Source organism: Cryptomeria japonica, chromosome 11, assembly GCF_030272615.1.
Source record: "Cryptomeria japonica chromosome 11, Sugi_1.0, whole genome shotgun sequence".
NCBI lineage: Eukaryota > Viridiplantae > Streptophyta > Pinopsida > Cupressales > Cupressaceae > Cryptomeria > Cryptomeria japonica.
Window position 1 is genome coordinate 500,044,345 of NC_081415.1, and position 12,341 is coordinate 500,056,685.

The window sequence follows — 12,341 nt, forward strand, 5'->3', positions numbered from 1 at the left end:
TTGTGCAGGTTCTAACCTTTTTGTGCAGGAGCAACAGGAGTAAGTTTAAGTCTTTCTTTGCTTTCTTTCAAAAGTTAGTTAAAAGAACTCACCCTCCTTTTTACAAAAGCTTAAAATAAACCTCATAATTTTTTTGGGATGCTTAAAATGAACTTCATACTTTTTTTTGGTGTTTAACACAAAACTTCATCTTTTCCTTATTGCATGGTAAAAAGAACAACAAAGCAAAATTTTTCATTCTTGCAAGTTAGGAAAACACTTCGTTTGGGTTTAAAAAGAACAACATTTATTTTTCAGTTTACAAAGGTAAAAAGAACTTCACCTTCCTTTGGTGTCTAAAAGGATTCATTTTAATTTATTGCAAAAGTAAAAGAACCTCATCTTTATTTTGTGCAAGGCAAAAGGGAAGGTTTTCACTTATCGACTTTAAATTTTGTTGACCAAAATCGCTATTTCTTTTGTTGACCAAGATTTCCAATTTTTAGATAGAAAATCATTGCTATACAAGGTTAAAAAGAACACCATGACTTTTGGAGAAAAATATCCAAGCAGAAGTTAGCAAATCATTGCTTTGAAAGGTTAAGAAGAACACTTAGTGTGCCTTGTCTCGAAAGTGGAAGGTATATGCTCTCCCCTTAACTGGGTGACCAAAAAGCCAAACCACTCTTTCATTCTTTCTTCATTTCAAGCAATTGAATCCTTTAGCAGGCCTTCCCTCTTGAGTTGCTCTTAGAGCGCCATTTAAATGGTTGGCGAGAAGGGAATGACCTAATTGGGAAACAACTTTATCGCCAAGTGTTCCAACCCACTATAATCAAAAGTGGAGGCTAACGAAATTCCCCTTCAACGGTTTTGATCAATGATTAGCCTTCCCCCAACATCTTTAAGATACGTAAAGCCTTTTTACTAAAGGTTGGGAAGCCTCCTGAGGGAGTTTATCACTGAAGACCGAACGAAAGCCTGATTAAAAACCTTAGAACTAGAAACTTTGAGCCGAGTTAGTATCCAAACATCTTCAATATCATAGTGCAAGGGTGGGGAAGAATCCGCCCCCAAGATCACTCACCATATATCTCCCAAGATAACTACTCAATTGTGAAGAAATTCACTTTGAGTTAATTTTTGACAAAAGGCAAAAAAATGGGCGCCCCCTAAGGGGTGACAAGGCCGTTTGAGCTAACAGAGTATCGAGACTGGTGGGCTATGATATTGTTGATGACCCTTGAATAAAGAGTCTATCTGATTTGTCTTACTTATTATCTAAACCTGTGAAAACATCAGGGATTTGAACACATCCTCACAGAACATACACTATTTGTCTAGCATAGGCAAAATTTGTTCTCTTTTGTGTGCCATATTTGCAATTTATTTTTCAGAAAATCATCCATCAAAATCACAAGTGTTAAAAATCCCAAAATAGCAGAAAACAAAGAAATCAGGACAACTTAGCACATAGGAGCAACTTCCTAGCGCGTATCAACCATTTTGTAGCGCATCTGCACCAAAACTTAGCGCTCTCAACCTTCACTTTAGTGCATAACCAGTTGCAGACTAAGTAAAATTTCAGTGGTGCTTTGCGATACCAACTTAGCACATTTTAACATTAGCTTAGCACGTAAGAGGCATATCTTAGCACTTTTAGCACAAACATTAGCACTTTTTTGAGACATATTAGCGTGTAACCTTTCGATCAAAACAGTTTCAAACAAATACCAGCCAATGCATAGAAGAGGCAACTTAGCGCATAGAGAACTTTCTGTGGTGCATCTAGACGATTTGTTAGTGCATCCCATCTCTGTACTAGTGCATATTCAAAATCAAGAAAAATAGAGAGCAAACTAGGCATTTCGGAAAAAAATGTATCATCAGTTGTGAGTACCCTTTTTGGTCCTTTTTCAAAATTAGTAGTCAAAATTTGAGCCAGATTATTAGAGAAAACAACTCCAAAATCAAACAAGCATCCTTAGAGCAATTTTTTTGAATCTTAAACTAGCTCGAGATAAGACTTCATCCGACCAAAATTAGGTAGTACCATCACATTGATCAAAGTTCCACCATCTAAATAGATCCTATTACAAACAACATACCAAGTTTAATCCTTAAGTTGTCAAATGAAGTTTCCATATCGAGAGACTTTATCCATATCATTTGACACACTTTGTCATGGAGGCGAATCTAAATAAACCTCTACTTGATAAAGTAAGCTTGAGTTTTCAAACAAAGTATCACTCCAACATCAACAGAAACCATTGATCATTCGTGTATGACCACTCCTCATATTTTGAGAAGAAAAAGTCTTCATCATAAAACTAAGTTGAAGAAGAGACAACCTAGTTCTAAGACACTTGCAAAAAGGAATAAGTTTCTCTATATCAATCGCCAACTTTTTAAATCACATCGCGCATTCTTGCATCACATGCGATTGTATATTCAAGGCAAATCAAACGAGTTTGACAAAGAGCCTTTAAGAAGCATCGCTTATATTCAAAAAGAGACATTCAACCAACATTTAAATCGGGGAGGAAGAATCAACCCCACTTTATTCCCACAGTTCTGTATCACTTATAACGAAGCTCAACCTGAACCACCAACCCCTGAGAGAGGAGAATAAGAAGAAACTCCCTTTATAACAAAAAGTTTTTATTGAGGAACATATTCTATCCACTTAAACCACCAAACACCACCAAGAACCCCAATAGAAATAAACACTCGCTGTCACTCTCTCTCAAAGAAACAAGAAAAGTGAATCACAACCAAAGTCAAGTATGGGTCGTAGATTATCCAACCCTTTTGAGTATACTAATCTGGGAGATACAAAGATCACCAAGGAAATTCTCCAAGAGTGTCAACAAAACCCCTCATTCCAAAGGCTCATGGAAAGACTTATTGAAGCAGACAAGGACAAATATATACTCATGCTAACTAGCAAAGGAGTTACACTTCCTGAAGATTTTGATATCGAAAACTTAAGGAATGTCGACGAAAGAGTTTTTAGAACAAGGTCTAGAAATTACGCCTATCAAGACCAACAAAGAGAAGAAGAAATACATGACCTGAAAATCATACATGAACAAAATAACACCCCCAAACACAACCATGCTCGAACTTAGGATAATCTTAATGAAAGGGAGGAAGCTCTCCCTTGACGTACAAATGCACCCATGGTCGCTCTTACACAACAAATCCAAATGCTGCAAAGGAAAATGCAGGACATGCAACAAGGGACCACAACATGATACTCCTTGGACAAGATATGTCCTTACCCCTTTGACAGGAGATTAAACATGATACCTTATCCCCCGAATTCAGATATACCAAAGTACGACAAATACGATGGTAAAAGTGATCCCCATGATCATGTTTAGGAATTTTGTACCATAGGCCTAGAGTTTTCTCACGATGACACTTACTTAATGAGGCTATTCCCAAGAAGTTTGGGAGGGAAAACAATGGAGTGGTTGTCTAAACTTACACCTCTCATCAGATCATTTGATGAGTTGGTAAACAAATTTATCACACAATACTCCTATAATATTCAACATGCAATCACCATGTTGGATGTATGTAACACCAAACAAAAAAACAATGAAACATTCATGGTGTTTCTTCAGTGTTGGAGACATATGGTTTCAAGATATCCTTGAGACATGCCTGAAAAGGAAAAGATGGAGATCTTTATCGATAATCTAAATAGTGAGATGAGTTATCAACTCAAGCTCCAATGCATACCATCTTTTGCCAAGTTGATAGAAAACGGAATCCAAGTAAAGGAAGCCTCTACAAGAAAGGAACATTGAAGTTCTTTAAGGAAGGAACTAAATCATCCAACACTCACTCGTTTAACAATCAAAACAACAACAACTTCTCAACCATTCACGTAAATCATACTTCTCATTATTCTCTAACATCTGATAAGCAAGCATCATGTCGATCTCTACACCTACCAAAACTAGAAAATCTTAATGCCAACAACATTCTGGTTCATGAATCTTTGCCAATGCCTATGGAGGGAACAACGGAAGGAACAACGTTTGCAGGGGGAAATTTGAATTCAAGAAATGGAGGGAACAACGATGCTGGTTCCTCTGGATCTGACTCCACTACAGCTCGAGGACAAACATCTAATGATGAGGATGGAAGACAGGATGGGGACCCACGAACACGAGACCCTCCTCTCGATCCCAAAAACTTAAAAAATTCACAAGATTCAAGCCCCGAGGTGGTGCAGATTGACTCAGGAAATACCAAGGAGGGGCGAATACCTAAACCATGGAATAGTCTCTTCGCTAGACAAGCATCTGGTAATCTGACTGGTAAATCATCTTTCCCCTTTGTGAAGGATATATCAGACAATAGAACAGGTAAACTTGCGATTGAGATTCCTGATTTGGTTATTGACCGTAGTATCTCTTTAATGACTCTTTCTCTGGTGGGGAAATTTGTTGGACCCCGACCTAATATTGAGGATGTTAGATCCTTTGTTAAGAGAAAATGGAGAATGAAAGGACAGGTTGAAGTCCCTGCCCTGCCTAGAGGTTTTTTTGTGTTCTCCTTTTCATGTGGGGAAGATTTGGAAGTGGTTCTAAGTGGGGGTCCCTGGATGTTTGGTAAATCCTCTCTTTTTGTTAGAAAATGGACCCCTAATATGGAACTAAATGACTCTTTTTTTGAATCTGCTCCGGTGTGGGTTGGGTTGCCTGGGCTACCATTGGAATACTGGGTGGAGGATGTTTTCTCAGGAATTGCTAACTCCTTTGGGGAGCTTATTGTGATAGACCCCATGACTGCAACTCGCAAGAGATTGGTGTATGCGTGCATCTGCATCAACATATCACAGAATATGGATCTCCCAAGTACTATTGACATAAACTCCAAACTTGGGTTATGGGAACAAGCCATTGAATTTGAATCTCTCCCTTTTGTGTGTTTCTCTTGCAAAAAAGCAGGTCATTGGGCTAAGGCTTGCCCCAGCAACCCTAAAAGACCTTTGATTAAAGAAAAAAATATTCACAAACCAGTTTGGAAAGAAAAAAATAACAACAAAGATTGCAACAAGTTAGAAGAAAAAAGTGGAAATCTGGTAAACAAACTAGAACATCAGAAAGTTGACTCCACTGACCCTCCTAAAGACCCCCCCTGAAGGGGAACAAGAAGAATGAAACCAAGGAGTTTGAGATCAAGATAGGCAATACCTTTGAGGCCCTTCAGTCATAGGAGAAGGAGAATGAAATCAGCGCAGAGACACTTGAAGATGGTGAGATTGAGGATATCACTGACTTTCATCATGAGGAGCTACATGAACCCATATCAAAGAAAGAAGAACCCTGTTTAGGGGAAGAATCTCAAGAACAGGAAATAGAAATGGGAAGGAGTAATAAGTTTGGGTCACCACAAGAAAACTTAAATGCTTTATTCCAGAACATAGAAGTGAATATGACCACTTCATCCCAGAGAAGAGAAGACCTATGGAGCAACATGCAAGATGAATCTAGAGCAGAACAACAAGAAGAAAACACAATAGGAAATGGAAAGAAAATTAAGACCAAGAAGGCAGGAGGTCCTAATGGAGTAAAAACTAGAACCAGATCTAAGGCCGATTTTGGGGCCTCAAGATCCCCACCGGGATGCAAAACTATGAAATGGCATAGGGACCAGGAGAGTAAGCAAAACATAGCTGATGGAAGGAAGAGAACTATCAAGGAGTCCTACCCCCAGGCTTCGAAATGAAAGTAATATCATGGAACATAAGAGGCCTAAATGGTCTCAATAAATAGGATATATTAAGGAACCTTATTCGAGATCAAAATCCGGATATGATCCTGGTTCAGGAAACCAAAATGAGTAAAGAGAAAGTGGAGAAACTAAAGTTTTTAAAAAATGGAGGGGTCTGTGGCAGTAGCTCAAATGGAGCCTCAGGAGGGGTTGCTATATTCTGGAATAAAAGCACAACCTCTGGAGATATGATAGATGTGGATGTCAATATTTTATCCCTAAAAGCTAGAAGCATATTTGATGGTAAGGAATTTGTTATCACTAATATCTATGCCCCTAACTCCAAATCTGCTAGAAGTAAATTCTGGAATAGAGTTCAGCATAAAAGGAAAAATTTCTCTATGCACAGCTGGGTTGTGATGGGAGATTTCAATACTCCTCTGCAAGACATAGAAAAATTTGGAGGTAGTCAAGCTCAACCAGATAGCAGATCTGACTTGATGGACTTTATTAATGAAAATGCTCTCATTGATTTGGATCTCAACGGGGCTTCCTACACTTGGTCTAACCGAAGAGATGGTGATGATCTCATCCAGGTAAGACTTGATAGATCCCTTATCTCTAATGATTGGATTCTTTCTCATAGTTGTTCCCTTTCTGTTATTAATAGAATTGGGTCAAATCATTATCCCATTTCCTTTGTTGCTAAAAACTCTAAGAATAATCAGAGATTCCCTTTTCGTTTCTAAAAGATGTGGATCTCCCACCCTAATCTTGAAAATTCCATTGCTGAATGGTGGAATCTTGATGTTAATGGAACTGCCATGTATAAAGTTGCCAAAAAACTTAAATATGTCAAAACCAATATTAAGACTTGGAACAAGAAGGTCTTTGGTGATATTTTTGATTCAAAGAAAAAATTAAAGGAGGAACTGGACCAGATACAAAAGTCCATCCAGAAAGAAGGCTACAAAAAGTATTCCAAAGTCATGGAAGATAGGGTCCTAGGTAACATCCACAACATTATTTCTAGGGAAGAAATATATTGGAGATAGAGATCCAGGGCTATATGGTTGAAGGCAGGGGACAGAAACACTAAATTTTTTCACATGACTTCTCTAAAACATAAGGCAGCAAATAGAATTACAAGACTAACTGTTGAGAACAACACTCTACTTAATAAGGAAGATATCAGGGATGAAGCTGTTAGATTCTTTAAGCAGCTCCTTTCTAGTAACAAGGACCTTGATCAGACCCATCAACTCAATTTGGTTAATAATATTCCTAAGATCATAAACCCTATGCAAAATAAGGCCCTTTCTGTCATCCCGTCTGCTAAAGAAATAAAAAAAGCTATCTTCTCTTTTCAAGGGGATAAAGCTTCGTGTCCTGATGGCTTCGCTATGTTCTTTTTCCAAGAATTCTGGCATATTGTGGGGGAGGATACAGTTGATGCGGTTAAAGAGTTTTTTGGATCTAGAAGAATCCTTAAGGAATTGAATTCCACTTTTATAGCCTTAATCCCCAAAGTTGCTGGGGTGGAATCTATGGGAAAATTTAGGCCAATTAGCTTATGCAACTCTTTCTACAAAATTATATCCAAAGTTTTGACTACTAGAATTTTGGCGGTGCTTCCCTTCATCATATCTGAAAAGCAAAAAGGCTTTGTTCCTGGTAGGCAGATTTTGGACTCAATCATTCTTGTTCATGAGAACATTCATTCCCTCAGTGCTGCAAAGAAAGAAGGTTTCTTGATAAAGCTGGATTTGGAAAAGGCTTATGATAGAGTTGAGTGGGATGTTCTATTTAAGATCATGGGGGCTTTTGGTTTTGATGATAAGATTATCAAAATAATCAGAGAACTAATCACTTCTCCTATGTTCTCTATTTTGGTTAATGGATCTCCAACAAACTTTTTTAAAACTTCTAGAGGGCTAAGACAAGGAGATCCCATATCTCCTATCCTTTTTACCATTTTGGCTGAAAGCATGAGCAGACTGATTCATAAGTTGAAACAAAGCAAAACTATCAAAGGTCTTCAACCTTCCTCTGCCAATGTCTTTTGCACTCATCAACAGTTTGTTGATGACACTATCCTCATGTATATTCTTCAGTCAAGGAGGCTGATGCCTTCAAAACAGCTCTCAACTCCTATGCATTGGCAACTGGTCAGCAAGTAAATTGGGACAAATCAGCTATGTACTTCCTTAATACTCCAGTCATAAGACAACATAAAATTGCTAACATTATTGGGTGCAAAGTGGAAATGCTCCCTTCCACCTATCTGGGTCTTCCTTTAGGGTTGGCACCCCCAAATTCCTTCTGGAATATGATCATTGATAAAATTAATAAGAGACTTGCATGATGGAAAGGCTCAATGTTATCTCAGGCTGGGAAAATGCAGCTCCTCCAAGCTACCCTTCAAAATCTCCCTGTTTATGCCCTCAGTCTGTTTGGTATTCCGACTAAATTTGCTGAAGCTATGGAAAGAATTCAGAAGAGATTCTTATGGTTAGGAGTGGAAGAAAAAAAGAGAATACCTTTGATTTCCTGGGACAAAGTGTGTAGACCAAAGAACAAAGGAGGGTTGGGGATTAAAATTATAAAAACCTTTAACAAAGCTCTTCTTGCCAAGCAGTTATGGAGAGCCTATGAAGACTGGAATCAAATTTGGTTTGACAAATACATTAAGAATCAGACTATCTAAGGAATCCTTAACTCTGAAGATATCCAGGCTGGATCCTTCGTCTGGAATAGTATAACCAAATCCATAAAAGTTGCAAAAGCTGGGGCTGGATGGGTCCTTGGAAAAGGTGACAAAATAAGGTTTTGGGAAGACCCCTGGATGAAAAATGAAGCCCTTTATGATCAAAACAACAGTCAAATTATTGAAGAGTGTAAAAGGAGGTTTGGGATTATGGTATGTGACTATTGGAAGGAGAATAAGTGGGTTAGACTTGAGGACATCCACTCTAGATTTTCCTCTCTCCAGAAAGAGTTGCTGTCCTTTTCCCCTAATAAGAGCCATGATGATGTTTTCCTCTGGAAAAGTGATCCTAAAGGTGAATTCACAGTTGCTTCTGCCTATAAAAACACTTTCTCTCAAACCAACAATCCCATTTGGAGCAAAGTTTGGAACAACATCCTGATCCCTAAAGTCAACATTTTCTTTTGGCTTGCTTCTCATAATAGCACCCTTACTCTTGATAATTTAATCAGAAGGGGCTTCAAATTCCCTAATAGATGTGAGCTCTGTCAGAAGGAGGGGGAATCAGTTGATCACCTATTTTTTCACTGCTCCTTCACATGGGAAATTTGGTGCAAAATGTGGGAAAAATGGAAAATTAACTGGGTCATGAACAAGAACATTAAGGATATCATCTGGCAATGGAATTTTCCTACCAAATGTCAAATCATCAAGAACTTGTGGTCTTTGATCCTCCCTATGATATGCTGGGGCATTTGGAAAGAAAAGAATAATAGGATATTTAGGGAAGATAAGTGTAATGCTCAGGTAGTCTTTGAAAAAATATGCAGGGCAATAAAGGAGAACATCAACATTCCTCACAAGAATAATCAGCAATGGGATATTATTGATATGAATGATATGGAAAAAGACATCCTTACTAAATGGAACCTAATACATAAGGTCTACAGATTGGACAATAAGAAGAATAGAGATAACATTGTATGGAGGTTTCCTGATTATGACTGGATAAAGGTTAATTTTGATGGGGCGGCTAAAGGGAACCCTGGAAAGGCTGGTGGAGGTGGAGTTATTAGAAATGATCAAGGAATTTGCATTGCTACTTTTGCTTCCCCTTTTGGAACCCAAAATAACCATGTGGTTGAAGCTATTGCCATGCTAAAGAGCCTCCAGTTAGCTGAAGAATTCAAATTCAAAAAAATTTGGCTCGAAGGGGACTCTTTAAATATAATACAAGCCCTTAAAGGTATTAATTCCGTTTCCTGGAATATTGCCAATATTATTAAAGATGCTAAAGATATTCTAAGTAACTATGTTAGCATTATTATAACCCACACCCTTAGAGAGGGCAATAAGGTAGCGGATATCCTTGCCAATGAAGGGGTCAAATTGGAGAAGGACGTCAAATACATAGGGGAAAATCACATCAAATAGGAGATTAAGAAGCAATTATACTTTGATCGCCTCAATGGATCAAGCTAATATCATGATTAATTTCTGGGGAATGAGTACCAATGACAAATTTTGGGGGTGGATGAACTGCCAGATGATGAGTGTTTCTCGGCATCATAACCAAGATCATATGTGTGCGAAAGATAATAGTAGTAATAGCTGGGTTTGTATGAACACGAGTAGCAATCTCAAAACTGCAAAAGAGTCTTTACAAGGGGAAACCAGAAAATCAAAGCTTTATCCACGGATTGAGACCTACAGCAGAGGATATCGTTACTTGGAAAGCAAAATGGGAGGCAACCTAAACATGAATGAGCCTTCAGGTTGTGAGAATTGGAAGAGCGAAAGAAAGGTGTGGAGAAGGCTCCACAGATAGGGTTTCATTGATTATATGGAGAAGCTCCATGGTAGTAGAAACTCTGTGTCTCATAGTTTCGCTAAAAGCTGGAGCAATAACAGGGCTACCCTATTTGGGGAAATTTGGCAAATCGATGAAAATTTGATATCGGAGGTCACGGGACTCAAGATGGAGGGGACAAAATTATACAGGGATAGAAAGTATGCTGCTAAGGCCTTCAAAAATTTCCCAAAGACAGAGGACGAGAAGGGCAACCTGGCAAAGAAGGACAACATATCATACTACACTCCCCAACAGGTAAAACCTTTCTGGCAAAAAGTTCTTAGGGCTTTAATGGAATATTTGATTGTGGATGGAAAATTTACGAAAAATTTACAACTATCATTTCGCTATCCTGAACCACTTCTGCCATGGGGCTAAAATATCTTTGCCCTTCTATTTAGCCTCCTCTCTAAATGAGAGCCTGGCTGACCATGCAAAAAAGCCCAACTCCTATCCTCTAGCAGACCAGGGACTCATTCTGTTGATTTATGAGCATATTAAGGATAAGACTAGGACTACCAAGGATGATCCTTTGATCATCAATGCTCAGATATTTGAAAAATGCATTGACTCTGATTTGACTGGGGAGCCCAACACCCCTACCCATAAAAAAGGAGGGTTGAAACTGAGGAGGATGAAAAGGATGTGCATTTTGATGAAGAAGAGGGAAAGGATAAGGAAACTGATTCTGAAATGGAGCTTAACAAGGAGGAGAACTATGGGGAAGGAGAGGAACGGGGAAATTCTGAGAATCGTCACCCCAACCCTAAGGGCTCAAAAAGTGAGAAAGAGGCTCTGAAGCCTAAGGAAGATGAAAACCCTAATGCAGAGGAGACTAAATAGAGCAAGGACTCTGCGGATACCATTCTGGACACCGCCCGCAACTGCACCCTTAAATTCTTCAATTTTTAGAAGTGGGTGGTTGAAAACATCACCAGCATGCAGGGTAAACAAAGGGAGTTGGAAGTTAAGATCAACAAGCTGATGAAGATGTCTGACTCTAGGAAACAGAACAAGGAGACTGAAAATAGTGAAGTGGAGGAGGAAATGGAAATGGAAGACTAGCTGGAGAAAGATCTGATAAAAGATGACCTGAAACATTTGGAGGACGTCATTAAAATCATGAAGGAATAGGTGGAGGAGGAAAAGGACAATGTCAATGCCCGGATTGCCCGAAACGAGAAAGCCTTGAAAATCCTTATGAATCATAGCCTCCAGGTTCTTAAAGTCTCCTCCCAGAATATGAATGAGCTGTCGAATCATCTGGCAAAGAAAAACTAGGAGAAGAACTTGGTAATTATTGAAGATGCTCCTACCTCCAGCCTAACCCACCAGACCCCTAGGCACAAAACCAGGCAGACTATGACTGAGGACACGAAAATGAAAGAGAGTCAGATTGCTCAGGAAAACACCGACTTGAGGGAAGCAGCCAAGGCAATGATGCTCTTGGTGCAAGATGCAGAAGAAACCATGAAGAGTTTTTAAAATTTCTTCTTATGTTGGGCTTGGGGTCAATTTCTTGCTGGCCTCTTGCTGTCCTTTTCTCTGTTGCTGGTTTTTTTGCTGGTTTTTTGCAGCTGTTGTGTTTTGTTTCTTTCCTGAATATCTTTCGAATGTAAATGGGTTTCAGGTCCCTTAAAACCTATTTTTACTTAATCAAAAATGATCAAAACAACAACAACACTTTAGAAAAATCCATATTTTGGACAAGAAACAAAAACATTGTTAATGATGGAGGAGCTGATGCTAATGATATGAAGTCCAAACAACCAGTATTAGCTTTATTAGGTAATCCACAATCTAACAAAAATAAGAAAGGTGTTAATCCAGGCACTAACACTTATCCACAAAATACCAATCAAGGACCTTCAATTTCAAACACCAATAACAATACCCAAGGCAATAACAATAACCAAGGAAACAATGCAAACTGAGGGAATAATACAAACCAGAGAGGTAACACCAACACTTTCCTAAATAGATGCATCTACACACCGTTAGGGAAAACCTTAGAATCGACGTTTCGAGAACTCCTGGCGAACAAAATTATCTCATTACCGGCCATAAACA